The sequence below is a fragment of the Alligator mississippiensis genome, chromosome 7, assembly GCF_030867095.1.
Source record: "Alligator mississippiensis isolate rAllMis1 chromosome 7, rAllMis1, whole genome shotgun sequence".
NCBI classification, from domain to species: domain Eukaryota; kingdom Metazoa; phylum Chordata; order Crocodylia; family Alligatoridae; genus Alligator; species Alligator mississippiensis.
Window position 1 is genome coordinate 34,938,234 of NC_081830.1, and position 6,401 is coordinate 34,944,634.

The window sequence follows — 6,401 nt, forward strand, 5'->3', positions numbered from 1 at the left end:
CTCAGGTAGAGTTGGGGAGGGTGAAGGGCTCCTGGTTTCTTCTGTCACCCCTACTCAAGCAGTGCCCACCCATCTTCACGCTACTGGAAGTTGTCAAAAGAGCTAGTTCAATACTAAAATAATCTATCCTGAAACCAGATTTACTTCATGTCCTATCTCTTTTGAATATGAAAGACTGTTTCTATCTTTTTTGTGATAATCTTTTACCTATCTGAAGTCTGTTATCATGTCTCCCCTCAATCTGTCTTCTCCAAACGAAAGCAAACTGAATTCTTTCAACTTTTCCTCCTAGATCACATTTTCTAATCCTCTAATTATTTTTGCTGTTCTCCCTTGCTTCTCCAGAATTTGTTCTTTTTCTCATGAAGGGTGGCACCCCAAACTGGATGTAGTTTTATAAGTTTTACCAGAACTGAACAGGTGAGAGAAATTTCTTCATGTTTTACATATAATAAACCTATGAACCTATGAACCTGTCCACATCCTCTTGACAGCTGGGAGCAGGGTAGGAAATGACACTGAATATCAGACCTAGAAAAGGGGTGTTTCAAGCAGTTGTGGCTAGTGTTTTCAAAGGGATCTATGAGAGTTAGCATCCCAATCTCCATTAATATCCCAGATTTATGTTTCCAAATAAGTCCCTTTTGACAGTCTCAGTCTCCACAGAGTAAAATTAATGATAATCAGGAAAGAAGAATGAACTGTAATCACAGTCTCCAAAGCAACATTGAGCCCCCAAAATGAGCTGCTCATGGCTCTGTCCCGTGCTCCATCCCAGGTGAGCAGCACCTATTGTCGCCCCTTCGCTTCAGTGCCCAGGGTGGTTGTGCTGTCGCCCTTCCCTTGCTACAGTACTGTTGGCCACACTAACTTCTGCAGCCTTTTAAATATAACTCCCTCAGGTCCAGTTCTGTAGTAGCAGTCAGTTTTATTCTCTGTTTTGCTTCTCCTCTGTGGGGAAGTCAATCCTTCTCCCAGCTGCATTCAGACTAGGCTCCTCCACAATCTGCCTGGGGCCTGTTTCAATGGTTCTTAGAGCCTATTGGGGAGCAAAATGTCCCCTTGTCCCTTCAAGCTGGCTTGGAGCACAAAGGCCCCCACATTGCAACAGCTTTTTCCCACCTCTCTTCCTTGTAGCCCTCAAAGCAGATTGGAGGATGTAGTTCAAACCATTATCCCCTTTTATAATTTTTCATGGGCTTTTGGTAGCCCTGCCCACTCCCTCTCCTATTGACTGATAGCAACTTTGTGCCAGCTCCAAACGCAGGTTGGGAACTATAGCTCAGCTCAGCTACCTGGATCTGTTTTTTCTGGGTTTCGAGCACACCTGGCCCTTACTGCTTAACCCTTCAAAACCCAGGGGTAGGGGTTACACATATCTAGCCATATTCCTTCCTGAAAGCTCTAGGCCAGCAGATAAGGGACCTGATTAAAAATTCACTGAAGTCAGTAAAAAAATTCTGCTATTTTCTTCAGTGGCTTCTGGTTCAGGACTAAATTGATTACATAAATAAGAACAGACAAATCACAGAAGTTTTTACTTACTAGTTAATATGTGTTAATATGTTTATTTATTTGTTGTATTGCAATAGTATCTAAAGGCCCCAATTGTTGAACAGGACCCCATAGTGCTAGGCACTGAACAAACCAAGAACAAAAATATCGTCCCTGCTCTAAAGAACTTGTATTTTAAATATCACACAGGAGACTGCAAAGGGATATACTAAGAGATGGATGAGCAAAAGGAAGCAATGAGACAATAGTAAAATAAACTGGAGATCTGTAATAACTCTATTCATCTTCTAGCTCTGTCTGTATGATGATCATCTCTTTAGGGAGCTAAGGCTTTTTTAGGAAGCTAAGGCTTTTTTGTTTACATACAAAGAAGTCTCTAGGGGTTCATGGGCTCTGGCTCTCAAGAGCTTTCAGAACAAAGGAAATTGGTCCTCTCAGATGAGAACCTGAATATTTAAATATAGGGAGAAGCAGATAAAAAGTATTCTTTGTTGCAGGGTCCTGCATGCATTTCAGAACAACCCACATTTGTCCCTTGCTTCCTGTCTAAGAAGATAGAACTCCCTGACATTTTCCCAGTCATTTGACTTTTGCTTTCCATCATTTTTACTTTTTATTTATAATTTTTTTTACCCAAGGGAAGATTGGCCAGAAACAGGTAGGGGCTAGAAGTATGGTCTTCAGAATTTATAAATGTAAGTAGGACAATTGGTGTTGATTTCTCGCATTACAATTACACATTACAATTAGTGTTGCTTTCTGATAATTATATTAATAATTAATGCATTAATATTACATTAATTATTATTATGTATTATTATGTGTTATTATATTAAATTATATATTATTATTCTGTATTATTACATTAATCATTATATCATTACATATATGATTATGTACATATATATTACATTACATATATCATTATTATGTAGTATTATATTACATTAATAATTACATTAATAACACATCACAATTGATGTTGTTTTCTGATAATTACATGGTTGTCTAAGTTCCAAAAATACCAATTAGGCAAAGATTGGCATTCTATTCCTGGACGTGTGATCCTCCATGCATGGATGGCAATGCATATGCATATATATTGCCAACCTGTATTACCTTATTCTAGCCTCGATGGCATTAGAAGTAGCATAATACTTTCCATCTAATCTCTCTCTTGCTACCAACAACCACAATAAATTAGTATCTTCCATAAAAAAATGGTGGATTTCACAAATCCTTTGCACTGTGCTTTGTTCTGAGTGAGTCTGCTTTTTGAGATAGGCTTAATTTTTGCTTTAGATTTTTATATTTTATTAATTTCCCCATGCTTTCTCTGGCTACATATTTCAGTTGGTTATGCTTTAATATAGAAGAAGGTGTCTGGCTAGAAAGTTGCAAGGGTTTGCTTTTACTAAGCAGTATGGTTAGTGAGTAATCTTGGTAATGGCTACCAAGAGGCATTTTGCTGCAAAAGTATTTCTTTTTTTTCAAAATTAATTTATCTCTGGATTCATCTGGTCTCCTAAGAAATGTTGTGAGTTTACAGTACTACTCAAGTCTTATGTAGCATTTCACTTCAGTTGATCTCAAAACTAGTTATAAAGCAGGGAAGTTGGTAAATATTCCCCTCCCTGCCCTCTACCCCCCCCCCCCCCCGGTAGGGAAACTGAGGCTACCTGAGAAATCACATTCGCAAACTAATATCAGAGCCACAACTAGAACAATAATTTTTGTTGAGTGCCCTTCTATTCCATTAACCACTGAACTACACAGCCGTAGCTAAAGAGCTCACATTTTGAATGGTTTGATAAATCACAGTTAGTCCACTGCAGCACATATTGGAAAAGAAAGGTTAACATATACTGGCAAAAGAATCTTTCAGATACATTTTGTTGTCCCCGTGTATTTTTGATTCCCACTGGTGTCTAATCTAGAGAAACCATTTGCTTTAGCTCTGATCTTGGCTCTTATCTTTTGAAGTCTCTGGTTCACTCTTCTTGTTGTGATCAAGCTGGTGACCATCACAACAGCTCTTGTCTTGTTAGGAACAAGTAGTTAGGAACAAGAATTCAGTCAGCCCAGGGACATTTTTCCCTTTGTAAGCAGGTAGTAGGAATGGTTTACCTGTGGGGCACTTTGAAGCATCACTCATTTCCTCAAGAATGACTGCTTTCTTGGCACTCCATAGCAGGTTCCTAGTGTGTGGCTTCTGGAAAAAATGCTGCCTCAGGTGATGCAATGTGGCTAAAGGAATCAAAGACTCCATTCTTTCTCTCTGTAAGGTCCTCCTGTTTTAATGGCTTTGGCACTCAACAGAGAGTCAGGTGAGTATTTCTAGTATGTAATCACCTACTGATCGCAAGCACAGCTGGAAATTCAAGACAGTAGGCAATTTACTTATACATACAGGAATACAGCCCTTGCCATAACAAAAACACAAGACTGCTTGAGAGGGCATACAGAAGCATATGGAAGAGCTTATGGAGAAAAAATATCAAGCCTACATTCACACAGCAGGTCAGAAGCTGGAAAGGAACTGAAGTTCAGTTCTGATTTCCAGTGGGATCCCTGCAGTGCTGCAGCAAAAACATGCTCTGTATTAGGGCTGTGCAAAGCTTCGGTTGCTGATTTGATTCAACCTGATTTGGAGGCTGAAGCTCCAAATCCGAATTGAATCAGGAGACCCTTTAATCTTTCTGAATTGAATTGGAGCCCTCTGAATTGATTCAGAGAAATTCAGAGAGATTCGATGATTTGGAAATAGCCACAGCTTTAAATGTTTTTTCTATATACCTCAAGGTACCAGGTGGCTCATGAACACTGAGATAGTGGGGCGAATGGAGCATTTTATGAGAGTGGGGGGAGGGGAGGTAGTTCTCGGTGCACTCGGCAGCAGACCCGGAAGTGGATCAGAAGCACTTCCATTCCACTTCCAGGTCTGCCGGGGAGTGTGTGGGGGACCCTCTGCCCCTGCTTCCCGACTCCACGACTGGTGCCTCCTGGATCTGGGGGGGGCACCCAGGGTCTCCCCACAGCTGTTTGCCAAGATGGGGGGGGGGGGGCAAAAGGGGGTCCCCCTGTGCTTGGAAGCAGACCTGGAATGAACCAGAAGTTTTTCTGGTCCACTTCTGGGTCCACTGCTGAGCACGCGGGGGGCCTCCCCACACTCCTGTGGGATGCACCATCCACCCCACCATTGCAGCATTCATGAGCCATGCCTGGTATGTTGAGGTATATAGGAAAAACATTTAAAGCTGTGTCTATGGCCAAATCATTGATTCACTGAATCAGCATCGAATCTTCAGTTTGAGATTCAGCTGAATTGAATTGGGACAGAGATCCAAATCAACAAATCGAATCACTGTCCCTGATTTAGGAAAAATCTGAATCTAATTGAATACGGCCCCTTTTTAGACACATCTACTCTGTATCATAGACTCCCTGTCCAAAATTATTTGTCTGGATAGAATCTTGAAAGCAGGCTTCATGCAGGCTAGGTTTTTCTAAGAGCTGTGGAGGACTTGTAAGGAGCAGCTTTGCCATTCAGATTTTCCTCAAAAATGCACCAGAGAGACAGACGAAATCATACTGAGAAATTGGGGCTTTCATTAACATATATTAACTTAGAGGACACAATGGGCTAAAAGACATGTTATAGCTTCTATAGCTAAGAGGACACGAGAGCAATATGGTAAGGATCACATTTGACCACCTTTGAATCCCTAACTCAAATGACCAGTTGCTACCTAGGTCACCTGAAGGCAGCCATCTGTCCATATAAAGATAGAATCCTAAATTTAGACTTCTGAATCTAGAGCAATATTCTACCAATACTGGCCTGCCTTTATACCCTTTATAGGACCTAGTAGAGAGAGGCAAATAATTGAATTAACTTACATTCCTAACTGTTTCGGAAGTCTCAGGTACTCCCTGCTGTGTTGCGGACATTGGGTTAGAAAAAGTATTTGCTGTTTTGAAATGTTTGCCTTTCATTGTGCTCCCAGTAAGCAGTCATGGTGATTAGGATCCTTCTACAACACTATATTTCTCATATGCAACATGCATCTTTCCTCCCCAAAATCAGTCCCCTTCCTCCCCAAATTGTGGTGTGTGTTTTAAGCAGGGAAGATATTTTCTTACCTGGAAAGGAAGAACACCTGGAGTAACTGTACCTGACAGGCATGTGTGAAGATGGTTGTTAGAATACTAGGGTGTTGCATTAATCCACTCATAGCCATGGTTATTGGGTGACCCTGAGGCTTGTACTTGTGGCAGAAAGTAATCTGTTAGTAACACCTTGCTCAGGCTTGTAATATGGAAAGATTTCTTTACATGAACTAATATAAAGAGCTACTTACAGTAAAGAACTAACAGTCTTGCTGCTAACCTTGCAAGAATCTGGGGCCTAACCTTGGGTGACAGAATAAGATCTCCTGGGAACATAGTGTCCAAGAAATGTGGGATCTCAGGAGGCAGTCTTCAGGGAGCTTCCTAGATACTCTGTGTTTCCAGGAAGATTCATTGTATGTCACATAATCAGACATGGCTCTGAAAAAAAGTTTTATTCTATATTCCACCTCACAAATACAAGCTATGCATTTTATTTGGGGGCATATTATATGCAAGAAAATATGATTCTATAGATTGACGGATGGAAATGCATGGTAAGAGCTGGATAATAAATAGCTGGATAGAGGTGAACACACAGCAGTCAATGGAAGGGTAGAAGAGTATGTAGGGTGGATGCTAATATGATAGGTAGGAAAGATAATGCAATGAGATTATATCCATTTAGGGTGAATTACTGAACTTCCAAATGGTTTGGATCTCCAGTTTTCATTTGGAAAAAATTACTCTCCTTTTTTTTTCTTCCTTTCACAGTG